This window comes from Dunckerocampus dactyliophorus, chromosome 15 (assembly GCF_027744805.1).
Source record: "Dunckerocampus dactyliophorus isolate RoL2022-P2 chromosome 15, RoL_Ddac_1.1, whole genome shotgun sequence".
NCBI classification, from domain to species: Eukaryota; Metazoa; Chordata; class Actinopteri; order Syngnathiformes; family Syngnathidae; genus Dunckerocampus; species Dunckerocampus dactyliophorus.
Window position 1 is genome coordinate 23,609,488 of NC_072833.1, and position 16,950 is coordinate 23,626,437.

Sequence of the window (16,950 nt, forward strand, 5' to 3'; positions counted from 1 at the left end):
CCACTCTCCCAGCCTTCAGACGCACACACAAGCGCACGTGCGTAGGAGTGCACGGTGCACCTCTTCAAACACGTATAAACCCTTGAACCTTAAAGTGTTTGCCTGATGTCTGCGACACCCCCCACTCCCCCACCCTACTCGTCAACATCCACGCCCCCCCCAACACCCTCCTTCGCATTCAGCAGCTCACCTTCTGGAGGCGAGACACACCTTCTCAAGTGTTCACCTGCTTGAGTGCATACTACCACTTTTGTTGCTCACTGCAGGCTCACGCCTGTGTGCGAAAAGAAGTATACTGTACGTATGCACTCGCATAAAATATTCATAGCGTACGAAAAGAAAGAGAAAACTAGTTACGGCTAACACGCATGTGGCTACGCTGCCAAAGGACAATGTCACTTTTGTTCGTTTTAGAGAACTTTTTTCCCTTCGGTGTGTCTCAAAAGCATGAGGCAGACTCTTTCGCTGGCAGTGCGTCAAAGAAAAGGAAAGTGGAAGTGAAAAGTCAAGTGACATTAGACATGGTAAAATGTTCAGGAGGTGGAGAAATCGCCATCATGAAGGATAAAGATGGTATCTTTAAACATGTGTAAGGATCAGCTCCTATAAAATGGGCAGTGATAACTAAGCGATGTAGTGCTTTCATTGTTGAGACTGCCTCTCCCTCCCTTGCGACGCCCCTCCCAGCGTGCAAGACAACCACAGGACATGTTGACATGTAAAAGTAAGGACATGTTGACATGTTGATATTTGTCTGCGACAAGTCCAAAGCATCTGTGCGCTCTACTCTGGCTGGCTTGAGGACTTAAAGCAGTTGAAAGCTCAATGACGCCCTCCAGATGTGCGTCCAGATGAGAGGAGCGCGACGCGAGGTTACCGTGCATGCTGCGAGTCCTCTGGAGGCAAAGTCAAAACATGCTTCCATGGAGCCGAGCTGTGATTGGCTGCATGTGAACCACAAGACAGCTCATTTGCATACAACTGCTTAGTTGCAAACACAAAACATGGCTTCCTGCGGTGGCCAATGTCTCATCAAAGTAACCTTACTGACACCTAGTGACCAGTGTACAATACTACATATAATCACAACATCTTTGAATACGTCTTCTGAATGCCTTATATTCGTATTTTACCCTATTTAGCTATTTCTATGCCCAAAAATGCTTCATTTAGGTAAAAAATATGCACAATTTGGGGCCGCAAGGTGGTCTAGTGGTTAGCACGTTGGCCAACACAGTAACAGTCTGGAGATCGGGAAGACCTGGATTCGATTCTCCCTTGGGCATTTCTGTGTGGAGTTTGCATGTTCTCCCTGTGTGCGCGTGGGTTTTCTCCGGGTACTCCGGTTTCCTCCCACATTCCAAAAACATGCATGTTAGGTTAATTGCCGACTCTAAATTGTCCATAGGTATGAATGTGAGTATGAATTGTTGTTTGTCTATATGTGCCCTGCCATTGGCTGGCCACCAGTCCAGGGTGTATCCCGCCTGTCGCCCAAAGAACAGCTGGGATAGGCTCCAGCATGCCCCCGCGACCCTAATGAGGAGAAGCGGTATAGAAAATGGATGAATGGATATGCACAATTTGCTTAAAAATGCATATTTGTTGGCAGACAATAGGCCGCATTCAACCACAACAATCATTTATTCATTAATACATTTTTGAAAAACTGCAATAGAGTAAAGCCGCAAAATTCTCCTTCGACATCTTTATTTGATTCTGTGCATACATGCATAATGGAGTGACACTATGGAACACTAAACCATACGTTCCTTTCCATAACTTCATCTTGTGGAAAGCACCCAAATCCACATCATGAATCACTCGATGAAAGCGTATGAGTGACGTTATGTAACGCCAGCTGGCCAGCTGACAAGGGTCGATGGCGGCGGCGTCCCAGACAACTAATGGAAGACTTTCTCCTGCCAGCAACACCAAGGCTGTGCTCCAGTATTAACCTGCACTCCTGTGTGTCAGCCTCGGAGGGCAAACATCAGTGTACATTCATTTATTTGTGGCGAGCCATCACAAATACATTTGACGCTAAACATTATGAGCACATTATAATGGGACTGTCTGTGAACGTAGCTTGTTGTTCCAACTCCGTACAGTCGATGGCATTGTAACTATGCTTCTTAACGCACCTCCTACCTAGTGACAAAATGTCACAACCTGAACCGGTGGAACATGTAACGCCAGAGCACAATATGCCATAACCTGAAATGTCATAACACAAAACTCCGGAACACAAAATGACGTAACACAAAACGGTGAAACATGAAACGGCACAACACAACACGTTGTAACACAAAACGTGATAACAAAAAATGTCAGAACATGAACCATTGGAACACGAAACGCCATAACACAAAACGCCATGACACGGAACGTCGTCAGCTGAAATGTCCTAAGAGAAAACACTGTAACACGAAACGTCAGAGCATGAAATGCTATAACAGAAATGCTGTAATATTAAACGCCATAACACGATACGTAACACAAAATGTCAGAAAATGAACCGTCATAACACAAAGCATCTGAACATGTAATGCCATGACACGGAACAGGGACACACAAAATGTCATAACCTGAAATGTCGTAACACAAAACCCCAGAACACAAAACATAGAAACATAAAACGTCAGCACACAAAACGCCATAACATGAAACGCCAGAAGACACCAAACATAAAATGTGTTAACACAAAATGTCAGAACATGAACCGTCAGAACACGAAACACTGTTACACGGAATGTCATAACCTGAAATGTCATGACAGAAAACGCCATAACATGAAAAGACTGAACATGAAATGTCATAACACAAACACCATAACATCAAACACCATAACATGAGACGCAACATGAGACACCGTAATACAAAATGCCGGAACATGAACTGCTGTAACACAAAGCATCAGAACACTTATCTCCATAACACAAAACGCCTTAACCGTAAACACTGTAACACGGGCTGTCATAACCTGAAACGTCATAACACAAATGCTGTAACACATAAACCGTAACATGAAACTTTGTAACACACAACATGGTAATACAAAACATCAGAACATGAACCGTTGGAACACCAAGCGCCATAACACAAAACGTTACACGGAATGTCATAACTGGAAATGTCATGACAGAAAAAAACGTAACACGAAACGTAGGAACATGAAATGACTAAACATGAAATGTCGTAACACAAACGGCGTAACATGAAAAGCCATAACACATACATCATAAACATCACAACACAAAATGCTGGAACATGAAATGTCGTAACACAAACAGCGTAACATGAAAAGCCATAACACATACATCGTAAACATCAAAGCACAAAATGCTGGAACATGAAATGTCGTATCACAAAACGTCGTAGCATAAAATGCTATAACACAAAACGGCATAACACGAAATGGCATGAAACAAAACCCTGTAACGTGAAACGTTGTGAGACACGATGTCATAACCGGAAATGTCATAACACAAAATGTCGTGGGGGGGTCATACCACTTCATGCCAAAAAAATCCAAACTATCCCTTTAAATGTAAAACGAATTTCCACCAATAGGGAGCGACACTGAAATTGTCCATTTATTTTCAATGTGAAAAATGTCACAGAAAATACTGAATTATGGAAAATGTGGGATTTTTTTAGAAAAGCCGTGATAGGTGTCCTAGATGCCCTGAACGAGCTGAACATTTTCATGATGGAAATGATGAGAAATGTGAGAGTAGTTTGCCGACAAAAAATGGCAGAATTTGAAATGCTGGAATGTAAAATTGGAGAATGATTGTCGAAATGTATAAATATGTTGAATGACTACATGGAGCCTAAGGATCGAACCAGCAACACTCAGGCTGGGAGACAACCGATCTACCACCTGAGCCACATCACTCTGTGGAGTAAGTGGGATTTAATGTGGAACGTAGTCATGGAAAAATTATTTTTCACCAGTAGGGGGCCATTTAATTTGTCTATTCATTTTTAGCAGACTATTTGAAATGCTGGATAGTACAAACGCAGACTGAATGTTGACATGTATAAATAAGTTGAATGATTGGAGCCGGATCGAGGATCGAACTAGCAACCATCAAGTCGGGAAACAACCACTGAGCCATGCTTCAGCATTGATTTGTGTTTTTTTTCCCAGCAAGGAGACCTGCTGCAGCCCATAACATTAAAACTACCTTCAAGTCTGCAAAAAATGCAACTAGGCAGCAAACTACTGACACGCTCATAAAATTATTGGTAATAAGCTTAATATGAAAGTGATTGGCTGAGCAGGCAGCGGCTACGACCCCTGAGCGAGCACAGACATGTCATTAAAAAAAAAAAAAGTGTGCACCTACCAGTCGGTCTGTGTGTGCGTGCACGGCTAATTATTTCCTCGGGCCTCCTGTGCTGCACGGTCCGCCTCGTCTCCGCCCTGGGGGACATAAAAAGAGGATTGTTAGAGTGGGTGGGCGTTAGAGGGGGAGGTGGTGGGGGGGGTGTAGCATATAGAAAACAAACAAGGTCTTATAAAAAACAACACCCTCCCCCACCCGCCTTTTGTCTCCAGATGACCATCACTTTTAGGGATGGACCATTTGTAACAGTCCGGTCCTGCACACGCGGTCTCAAACCCGGGTCCGCACATCCCCATCGGACAAAGGGAGTGAAGTTTACACAACGTATCCCAAATGTACATAAACAGTGACACTAAGGTGGCTCCACCAAAAGCACAAATTGCTACAACGCAATGAATGGTCTCTCTTGGGGCACAGCAAACAGAGCAGATAAAATACAAATGGCTGATTAAATCTACATGAGTCATGTGTGAGACGAGGCAGAAAAAGAACCCGACGTGATGAAATCCTTTCCAGAAGCTGATGGAGATTCTGCAAGCGGCCAAGAGGAAGGAAAGCCAACCACTAAGACGACAAAGTGCTTTCATAGCGGAAAGCAAAGAGGAAGCTGGCACTGGCACAAGTGGCACAAGCTCCGGATTTATTCACAAGCATAACGCAGTACACCCTTACTTTTCACGGAAGGGGGTTACATTCTAACCCTACCAGCGGATGGGCACATAAATTGAATTGGACACTTTTTCTAACGGACTACTTTCTCACACATATAGACATACTGTATATATTTCTCATGCTGTCTTGGAGACTATGTGTCTGTAAGTAATATGCAACTATAATGATTTGATAACTGTGTGGGATTTTAGACAGCAGTGTTATGTCTAGCTGCTGCAGGCGCCACTGACTAACTAAATACACACATGTGATTTCCATGCCAGTTTAATCTAGTTTTGGTGGTAAAATACGGCTGTTTGATATGTCTCTGCATGCGTCCAGGCTTCATATCACTTATTAAATGTGGCTTCCTCTGGAACATTCAGACATTTATGAAACAGGTATGTTTTGTTGTATCCATATACTTAAAAAAAATTATACTTAAAAAACGTATTTCAGTTTCTGTAGGTTTAGTCTTTCTCCTTGTTTAAACAATGCCCCTCCCTCGGATTTCATCTTCTCCAAATACTGCATAAATGTACGATGTAATATGTTATAAATATATCAATATACTGTATATTTATAATATTTGTTCTAATATATTTATATATGATCAATATAATAATATCAATTATTATTCCTATATCAAGAGGAGCCAGATGAGGTGGCTCGGGCATCTGGTAAGGATGCCTCCCGGACGTTTCCCTGGGGAGGTGTTCAGGGAACGCCTTGGGATCTGCTGGGAGCAGCTAGACGGAATAGAGGGAAGTCTGGGCTTCCCTGCTTAGGCTGCTGCCCCCGCGACCCGACCTCGGATAAGCAGTAGAAGATGGATGGATGGATTTATTATTTTCTATTACATATATATATATATATATATATATATATATATATACACACATATATATATATACATAAAACATATTTTTATAGTATATATATATATATATATATTTATTATATATTTTATACTATCCTATTTACAGTATTATTATCTATTATTATTATTTTATTAATAATTTTATAGTGTATATGCATATATCCACAATAAATATACATATAATATATTTTTATATTGCTAAATATAAAACAGTAAATGCCACTTAGTCTGGAAAATACAGAAATCAGTGAAACATTAAGACTTAAACGTGTCAAAATTGCAGGCTTTTTTAACAGTGGAGAATGAATGCTGGACATTTAACCTGTTTTATCTTGTATTTAGACATGAGTACAGAATTATGGTGAATGAGAAGTGTTTTCTGTGGAAGAAATTTCAGAGAAAAAAATACAAATAAAAAAAACCTAGATACAGCAATTTGAGTAAAAATTGCGTGTGAATGGTGAAATCCTGAAGCTGAAATTCCATGTAGAATGAATGGCGAAAAATCCTAAAAACATGACGAAATCTATTCACCAATTGACGATCGAACGAGCAACCATCAGGTTGGGAGATGACCAGAAGATTTTTTTTACCAAAAAAATCATAATTTGCGGGGCCAGACTGCAACTTAACAGACAAAGTGACATTGCTCAACCTACATGATATGTTAAGTCTTTTTCAGCAGCGAGAAGGTGACTGGACATGAAAAGTGGGTCAGATACGAGGCGTCGATAGCAGACAAAGGAGCTGCTCGGTGAGGACAACATGTCAGGGGAGGTCGAGCATTCGGCTCGTGCACTGACAGTCCATGACACAGGTGGCCGTCCCGCCACACAACTTGATAGATGGCCAGCAGAAGCGCGAGTGCGCCGGCACCAAAGATAGCTTTGCATTGCTGGTCACTGGATGAAGACAAGCTTCAAAGCCAAGATCTCCCTCAGTTTCGCTATCCTCGGAGCGCCGCCGTGGCCTGCGCAGCCTTTTCGGCGCGCTGCCAACATGAATAGCTCTTTGTTGCCGCCAGATTCCACTGGCAGGCCTCTAATTAGCTGGAGGGTTCTCCCCCTGCAGGCCCGCATGGACTACAAAGACGCATGGGGAAAGGTACGCGCTGTCAGGGGAGCTGCAGGTCCAATTAGGAAGCAGTCACGCGATTGATTAATGCCACTGCTAATAAAGTCCATACTATATTGTCAGTTGATAGAATTGCTACAAAGGGGCTCACCCACTCAACTCTGCCTGTGGACACGCTTTGATGTATGGCCTTTACTCACCATGCACCGCCACGCAAAGTACACAAAAGTGCCATCTCGAGTCGGCATTAGTCGGGGCTTTTATTGCTGTATTTTCCATTTCCGCCTGCTTTTTGTTTGCTGTATGCTTTGTTTTGCAGGTAGCTTTGTCTAGTGACGAGGCAGGGCTACGCAACCGCCAATTAGTAGGGATGTCCGATATTGGAAATGAGATAGCGTACAGTTAGGACATGCAGGTTAGTTAATAAGGACTTTTGTAAAAATCCCCACATCCCCACTATAAAAAATGAATACAAAATTTCAATGTTGCCTCTTATTGGTGGAAAATTATGTTTCATGTTTCATTACATGTAACATTTTGCTTATTCTGGCAACTTCTATTGAAATTGCTTGCTCTAGTTAGATTTACATTATTTTTCCTATTTTACATTACATGGTGGCATAGCTCATAGAGTGATCGGCTTCCAACCTGATGGTTGCTGGTTCGATCCCCAGTCCATTAATAGATTTTTAATAAAAATGTTTAATTCATTCTGTTCAGCTTCAGCATTTCAGCATTCACTTGCAATTTCTATTATATTGAAATTGCTTGCTCTATTTTGACATACATTGTTTCTTCTCATTTTCCATTTTCCATTACATGGCGGTATGGCTCACAGAGTGGTCGCCTCCCAACCTGATGACTGCTGGTTCGATCCTCGATCCTTGGTGAATACATTTCAACACATTTTTAGGATATTTCATTTCAGCATTCACACACAATTTCTATTGAAATTGCTTGCTCTAGTTAGATTTACATTATTTCTTCCCATTTGACATTATACAGTGGGATGGCTGGTTTGATCCTCAGTCAGTGAATACGTTTTTTAATTACAATTTTTAGTTCATTCTATACATACAGTATTATATAGATTCTTATATTGGAGTTCAGATGGTGTGAATTATAACAAGAGGACACACTGCATACATCGATAATTCCTGTTTTTTTGGCCTTGAGAGGGATATTACACAGCACAATGGCTGTTTTGAAGCATGAAGGCATTGTGATGTATAGTGTGCTTTCCTGGGCTTCTTAGCGGGACAAAGCATTCGCACAAACCAAACCAAAGAGAAAAATACTCCCCATCATTAAAGTGCAATTCCCCGCGTGAGCCCCCGTACTCAGAAAAAAACATGAACAATCACCACCACTTTGTTTACTTTGCGTCAAAAGCAGCATTATTTATAGTATTTATGTGTCCGCTGCGGGCTCTTAGGGGCCGGAGCTGCAGCATCTTAGAGCGTGCGGTAATGTGCTCAAAAGCACTTTCCCTGCTTTGTGTCCAAACAACAATCAAGATAATTATTGCTTGGTAAAAAAAAAAAATCACTCGCTGTTATTTCTTGACAAGAAAGGCATTCCAATTATAGTATGCTCCTGGCGGCGACTCCACAGCCCCACTTTGACTCCGCAGGACTCTGACGAGACGCGTAAGAAAGGATTGTTCTGTTCCCCCTGTCGCTCTAGGAGAAGATCTCTGGCTCTCATTTCCCCCACGGTGGAATGGAAGTTGAGGAAGAACTCACCACATGAGAGGGCATTTGCCTGGAAACATCCCGTGGGTCAAGTCCGTTGAGATGGCCCCCCAAGTCCTCCGGGCCCCCAGCCCCCCATCCCACCCCCCACCCAAAACCGCGCTTTCTGGTGGCAAGCTGAGGCTTTGAACTGGTGTCTGGCAGGGGCGGAGGGGGAATTTGCAGGCTTGTCAAAATGGTGAATTATGATGAAAAGATTCTTGCCCTCTGAGGACGGGGGGTAAATATGGAAAGAAGCCCCCTCCCGATTCAGGGGGGAACAGTGTCATCTTCACTGAAACGAGGTGAGAGCAGGTTTCACCGTAGCATGTTGACGTAACATAATAGTGCTTGTCAAACCTTGACGTTCACACTCCAACAGAGACGCTGACCTAGAAAAGGTGCCCTGACTTTACGTTCAATGGGCGATCAATGATGCCGTCTGACATGCAACATCAATATTCACTATTTCAAGTACAGTCAAACTTCAGTTTCAGCAAGCCCCTCTATTCCTAGGGCCGAGGTTTCGAGAAGAAAATTTATTGCCAAAAACATGTCTCCCTTTTCGTGCACTGTCTCTCTGTTAGCATGCGGCCAAACATTGCGGCGAACATACTAGTTTGCGTACATTTTGCGGTCAGCGTACAATATGGCGCGTGTTATCCATACACTGCGTGAGTCCAACTGACGAGAGACAGCAGCAACGGAACATGAATCGTTTTTTTTTGGTCGTATTTTACATCTATTAATTAAATCAAATATGAAGACGAGCGGGTAAAAAGTGCATAAAGTTCATTTTTTGTGATTCCATTTGAGACGCTGAGCTCACTGGAGGGGGAGGCGCCAACCTGCGCCACTTATGTTGGCGGCTTGACGCTGATGAATAATTATAATCTACATTTCCGCGTGCGTTGTGCCGCTTTCAAAACAACGTGTAATTGTGTCAGAAAACCCCTCCAAACTTGCCATTGTATTGTATTCTTAATTCTGTGTGTTAGATTACATGCGTGCCTGAGTCTACGCATAAAACGTCTGGGTGAACTCAACGTGTCCAGCAGAATCGGGACAATCGCCTGTTTTGTCAATTTTCCAATTGTGCACAAAATCGGAAAAAACAATTCATTATCTGGGTCTGGAAACAATTTTTTTTTTAAACGCATCGTTATTTTGTTTTTTTTTTGGTTTGGTTTTATTTTGAAAAACAACTGAACAAATGATAAATGAATTATTAACATTTAAGTTTACTTTTACCTTCACTGATGAAGTGATTGTTGCCAAAGACACGATGTGGCCTGAGAACAGGAAGGTGGTGTCCGTGTTGATCTCTCTGCCAACGCCATCTCACTTAAAGTGAGATGGCGCCGGACAACCAGCCCCTCACCATCGTTGAAGATACTGGCTTTTGTCGACGTTGGAGCTTCCGACTGCAGGGACCAAACAAAGACCAAGAAGCAGGAACAACTCCACATTTTCTTAATTTTTTAATTTCCTTTAGCTGTTCCAATACTTGCAATACAGAAATGGCCATGTGGTCATATATGGTCATAATGCAACACACAACTGACTGTGACAATACAGTACAACGGAGTGTGCACGACGAGGCGTGCACTTTTCTGCTCTACACATCTGGAATTGATGCAAAAACTGATCATTTAGTGGTTTTGTTGGCACTTAAATCAAAACCCATTCAGGCTCTCAATACATTCTTTAACTGCGCCCATGAACCTCTCACATGGGCTCTCAAGTCTTCGGTCACGTGGACGCAAACAGTGCTTCATGGTGTTCATACACAAACACACACACGCGTACATTCAAGTGACAGCAGCGTCCTTGAGCCGCTCTGTGTGTCAATCTGCTCTGAGCAGCAACGATGACGGCTGCCAGCGGGTTGCCGCATCACACTCCAAGGGCAGACGTGTGAGGCGTACGACACACGGCAGCACGACGACAGACAAACACACACGGACTTGTTAAGAACCTGCACGACGTGGCGCTGAAGTTGAAAAATGAATGAAGTTGTAATTTATGGAAAATGCGGTCGCGGAAAAAGTTATAATGTTACGAGATTAAAGTCAAAATATTAAGAGAATACAATAAAAATTGTTGAAAAGTATTTTTTAACAGCAGAAACAAGAAACAGCTGCAATTTTCAGAGAAAAAGGTCACAATATCTGAGAAAAAAGTATTCTAAAGTGGGAAATAAAGTCACTGGTTTACAAGAATAAACTTGTAATATTAGTAGGAAAAATAATGTCACTTTGGTAGCATAAAGTTGAAATATTAAAGAAAAAAAATTATTTTTAAGCTGTAATATTATGAGAAACAAGCAAAACAAAATAAAGTTGTCATTTTTGAAAAGTTTGGTTGTAGAAAAGGTTGTAATATTATGGGAATAAAGTCATAATATTACAAACAAAATTAACAAAGATTATTTCGGAAGAAATTCGAAGTATTTGGAAAATTTAAAAACAAAACAGCAAAAAAAAAAGAAAAGAGTGAAGTTGAATGTAATAGGCTTTTACACCTACAGTATATGACAAAGCTGAGATGAAATATACAGAATATAACTTGTTAGCATATCTACATACGGAACATACATCAAAGTGGCAAAGTTGCATCCTGTCGTTTTTCACTATGTGGCCCTCTCTGGAAAAAGGTTTAGACACCCCTGATGTATAAAACCTGTAAGGCAGGGGTGTCCAAAGTGCGGCCGGGCTACCATTTTTGGCCTGCACCTCATTTTCATTGGCCCTCGGAATATTGTAAAAATAAAATACATTTATTATTAATGAGAAATTATCTTAGATATTACACTAATTTGCTTTGTCAGCTATAACACAAAGCAAAGATGTTTTGTTCAGATAGTTTTGCATATATTAAGATACACCGGGTTGCTTTTAGTGTCTGCAATGTACAAAACGGATGAAAGTGCCTCCGCTTACTCAAATTTCTTGTCAACTCTTACATATTATTCCATATTTATCAATTTTATCATTTTATCATTTATCAATTGATTTTTGAGAACTTTACTGGAGGATTCCATGCTAGTAATTGGTAGTTGTTGATGTTTCATTCTAAGAATCATTCAAGCTCTTCACACAAAAGTTAAGCAGGGTTTACGTTATATCCAAATGAACCGAGCTGTGTACCGTACACTTTGGCAAAGGTCCTCTCCTGTTTCCTGTCACACAACGTGCTTGGAAGAGTTTGGTGTGGAACGGACGCCTTTGTTCAAAGGCTCCACTATCCAGAGTCATATGAAGGAAAAGTGACTATTCCCTGCCAGTTACTGTAATCTTAAATCATTCCGAGGAGATTCCATGCTGTCCCATAAGGCTGCCTACACGTTGCAGATTATTCTTCTAATGATGGCCCCCTGAGTCCTGCTCTCCATTGCAGCCATGAGGCAAACATTAGCAGCACAGAACAGAACATTAGTAGAACAGAACGTGCTGGGGTGGGTGTGTGTTAAATCAGACGTCGAACTTGAAATAAGTCGCTGAAGTAAGTTACTAAAAGATTCTACCGTGAAAGCACAACTGCCGCCATGCCTGCCTGCCTTCGGCTACCAGATGCAGATGTTTACAACACCACGTCAGACCCCCAGAAGATGAAGATCCTGGCGATAGAGGTTTTGGATGGGTGGCCAGTGCAGACATCCCCAAATCGGACACATCAGAAGTTAAAGCTCCGCTTGGTGGTTGCATTACTGCAGGAGAACCTGCACTCTTCCTCTTGTGAGCAAGCACAGTGTTCATTTATGTTCCAAGAATGGCCCCAAGGAACAAAAAAGGAAGGAAGGAAGGAAGGAAGCGGAACAGCAGGAAAAGCTTCAAACCTCACAGTCAGTGACACATTTGATACATGACATGAGTCCATCGCTCCTGTGAAAGCCAACATGAAGGGAAACAGGACCTTAGAGCACCCAAAGGGAAGGACTATCCAGGGCAATGTTCGCACTGCAGGACAATTCCGATTTGTTTTGCTCATATGTGACCTGTATCTGATTTTGTCATGTCAGTGTGAACAGTACAATTCCTATTTTTTCAAATGTGACTCAGACCTCGTTCGTATGAAGATTTAAATCTGATACGTATCCGATCTACTGCAGTGTGAACGGTCAGGTCACACACAGTGGTGTGAAAAAGTTGGTCCCAGACAGTAATAAGTGAACTTCCACGAAGAATTAGAAGTAGACCTTCTAAGTACACTTTTCAACATTATGAGAGCCCTCTACACATGAAATAACACCCCTACAGTCACATTTACACTTGTATCACCCATTATAGTACACATAATAAGACATACAGTGGTGTGAAAAAGTGTTTGCCCCCTTCCTGATTTCTTTTTTTTTTTTGCATGTTTGTCAGACTTTAATGTTTCAGATGATCAAACAAATTTAAATATTAGTCAATGACAGCACAACTGAACATAAAATGCAGTTTTTAAATGAAACTTTTAAATTTTTAACGGAGAAAAAAAATCCAAACCTACATGTCCCTGTGTGAAAAAGTGATCGCCCCCTAAAGCTAATAAGTGGTTGGGTCCCCCTTAGCAGCAACAACTGCAGTCAAGCGTTTGTGATAACTTGCAATGAGTCTCTTACAGCGCTGTGGAGGAATTTTGGCCCACTCATCTTTGCAGAATTGTTGTAGATCAGCCACATTCAAGATTCAAGAGTTTTATTGTCATATGCACAGTAAAACAGGTAGTTCTGCTATGCAATGAAATTCTTGTTCTGTTCATTCTCCCAAAAAAGAAAGAAAACACAAGTAAATGAATAAGAACATAAGAAACATAAATACCAATAAATTAAGCAACAAGAACAGAAGAGACATGAATACCAATGAATGAATGAATGAATGAATGAATGAATGAATGAATAAATAAATAAATAAATAAATAAATAAATAAATAAATAAAGTGCTCTGAGTGTGTGTGTGTGTTGCGTGCGGCGTGTGTGAGTGCTTCGTTGAGAAGCCTGATGGCCTGTGGGTAAAAGCTGTTTGCCAGCCTTGTGGTCCTGGACTTCAAACTCCTGTAGCGTCTGCCTGACGGTAGGAGTGTGAATAATGAGTGTTGTGGATGTGTACTGTCCTTGATGAGGTTGTGTGTTCTGCGTAGGACTCTAGATTTATAAATGTCTTGCAGTGAGGGGAGGGCTGCCCCAACAATGTTCTGTGAGGTCTTGATCACCCGCTGGAGTGCCTTCCTATCACGTGTTGTACAGTTACCGTACCAAACAGTGATGGAGGCGGTAAGGACACTTTCCATAGTGCATCTGTAGAAGCAACTCAGGATTGTGGTGGACATGCCAAATTTCCTCAGTCTTCTCAGGAAGTACAGTCTCCTTTGGGACTTCTTCATAATTTGTTGGGTGTTGTGAGACCAGGTGAGGTCCTCGCTGATGTATGTGCCAAGGAACTTGAAGGTTTTCACCCTCTCCACCTCAGTCTCATCAATAAACAGGGGTCTATGCAGCTCCTTTTCCCTTGTTCTTGGGTCAATGATCATCTCTTTAGTCTTCTCTGTATTGAGAAGGAGATTGTTATCATGACACCAAGCTATGAGGTCCGCCACCTCTCTTCTGTATGACGTTTCAACACCACCAGTGATCAGGCCGATGACTGTAGTGTCATCCGCAATTTTAATGATGCTGGTGTTGTTCTGGGAGGCCACGCAATCATAGGTGAAGAGTGTGTAGAGGAGCGGACTCAGCACACACCCCTGTGGGGTCCCAGTGCTCACAATTCTTGAGCTGGATGTGCGATTGATGATGCAGTGTTGTTGACTGCATCATCCGTGGACCGGTTCTGGCGATATGCAAACTGTAGAGGGTCCACAGTGGCCGGGATGCTCTTTTTGATGTGGGTCATGCCTATCCTTTCAAAGCACTTCATTACAATAGGAGTGAGTGCTGTAGGGCGATAGTCATTCAAGCAGGTCATGTTGCTCTCCTTGGGTACGGGCACTATGGTGGTGGACTTAAAGCAGGTCGGTACAGATGCTTGTGCAAGCGACAGGTTAAATATGTCAGCAAGCACATCAGCTAGCTCTGATGAGCAAACCCGAAGTGCACGTCCTGAGATGTTGTCTGGGCCTGCTGCTTTTCGTGGGTTTGTTTTGTTCAGAACCCTGCGCACATCAGCTGATGTCACCATGAGAGGTGAGTCCTGTGTGCTCCCCAAGCCCATCTCTGCTCATCAGGAGTTTGGGTGTCAAAGCGGGCATAGAACTCATTCAGCTGGAAGGTTTTCATTGGAGGGTTTTCCAGCATGAAGCGCCTTTTTAAGGTCATGCCACAGCATCTCAATAGGATTCAGGTCAGGACTTTGACTAGGCCACTCCAAAGTCTTCATTTTGTTTCTCTTCAGCCATTCAGAGGTGGACTTGCTGGTGTGTTTTGGATCATTGTCCTGCTGCAGAGCCCAAGTTGGTTTCAGCTTGAGGTCACCAACAGTTGGCCGGACATTCTACTTCAGGATTTTTCGGTAGACAGCAGAATTCATGGTTCCATTTATCACAGCAAGTCTTCCAGGTTCTGAAGCAGCAAAACAGCCCCAGACTATCACACTACCACCACCATATTTTACTGTTGGTATGATGTTCTTTTTCTAAAATGCAGCCTTACTTTTACGCCAGATGTAATGGGACACACACCTTCCAAAAAGTTCAACTTTTGTCTCATCAGACCACAGAGTATTTTCCCACAGGTCTTGGGGATCATCAAGATGTTTTCTGGCAAAATTGAGACAAGCCTTAATGTTCTTTTTGCTCAGCAGTGGTTTTGGTCTTGGAACTCTGCCATGCAGGCCGTTTTTTCCCAGTGTCTTTCTTATGGTGGAGTCATGAACACTAACCTTAACTGAGGCAAGTGAGGCCTGCAGTTCTTTGGATGTTGTTGTGGGGTCTTTTGTGGCCTCTTAGATGAGTCGTCGCTGCGCACTTAGGGTCATTTTGATTGGCCGGCCACTCCTGGGAAGGTTCACCACTGTTCCATGTTTTTCTCATTTGTGGATAATGGCTCTCACTGTGAAGTTTGTTGGAGTCCCAAAGTTTTGGAAATGGCTTTATAACCTTTTCCACAATTATAGATCTCAATTAATCTCAGTTACGTTTTAACAGGTGGGGGGGAATGGGCAATCACTTTTTCACACCGGAATATGTAAGTTTGAATTTTTTTTTCTCCTTTGATAATAAAAAGTTTTATTTAAAAACTTCATTTTGCGTTCAGTTGCGTTGTCATTGACTAATATTTAAATTTGTTTGATGATCTGGAACATTTAAGTGTGACCAACATGCAAAAAAAATAAACACTTTTTCACACTACTGTATATTTGTGTTTTATTTTTACTTTATTTAGTCATTTTTATGCTTGAAAATGCTTAATTTAGGCAAAGAAACAGTTGCTTAAATATGCATAGGACTAAAATTGCATTGGATTAATAATAGGCCTTATTCAACAACGAAACAGTCATCATGTGTTCATTCATTATGTGATGTTAGTTTGACGGAAGAGCTGCTGCCTCGAATATTGGTTTCGGTGAAGAAGCACTGGACAATATCGATATATCAGCTATGGTTAGAAAAGCCAATATCGAGCATCTCTAATCTTCATAAAAAAAGCGGCATGAAAAAAAGTTTGCTTTGTGATAAAGCTCCTCACTCACTTTTACAGCCGCGTAAAAGCAGGAAACATCAGCTGCTTTGCCGTGTACAGAACACAACGTTCCCTGTCAGATAACGAGACCAGACGGAACGCTCGTGACCGCCGAGGAGAGGCCGATCCCACCCATAGGGAGGGGAAGTGAGGGGGAAAAAGTGCCTGATGTGACCTTTCGGACCTCATCAGCGTGTCCAGTTTGTTTTCACGCCAATCACGCCGGAGCCGAGTGCGTCACGGCGGTCATTATGACAACTTCTGCAAGAAATTCTACAGTTAGCATGCGCCGCCTCAGCACAGACAGTCTGTCTTTCTAAGAGTGTCAGTGCACACATTGTGCCCACGAGCAAGTCTGGAGAACATCACAGGAAAGCCATCACCTGGCCTGCAGTCACATGACCTGCTGCCTAACCTCCCCTTTACAGTCAAAGCCGACCCATTAATCCTGGAACACGACCAAGCCGGCCGACCCGGGGTCATTCATGTTTCCAGCTAATGATTCCCCTCGGGGGCGCAGGGGAAAGAGTCAAGCGTAGATCCTCATGCTCCGACCCCTGGACAAGGAGGTCGTTAGCCCCCGCCTGGTGCGTGGGC

At 42.4% G+C, this 16,950-nt stretch overlaps 1 protein-coding gene across 6 annotated transcripts in view; it reads right to left on the bottom strand.

Moving 5' to 3' along the window:
- LOC129168095 (thyroid hormone receptor alpha-B) overlaps positions 1 to 16,950 on the bottom strand; it is a 132,491-nt gene that overhangs the window by 80,184 nt on the left and 35,357 nt on the right. For 4 of the 6 annotated variants that reach the window (XM_054752969.1, XM_054752965.1, XM_054752970.1 and 1 more), the window contains one exon: positions 4,356 to 4,432. The gene's annotated coding sequence lies outside the window, so the exon portion shown is untranslated. Of the gene's footprint in view, positions 1 to 4,355; positions 4,433 to 9,944; positions 10,118 to 16,950 lie in introns of all 6 variants that reach the window. The other 2 variants (XM_054752967.1, XM_054752971.1) reach the window with 1 other exon arrangement.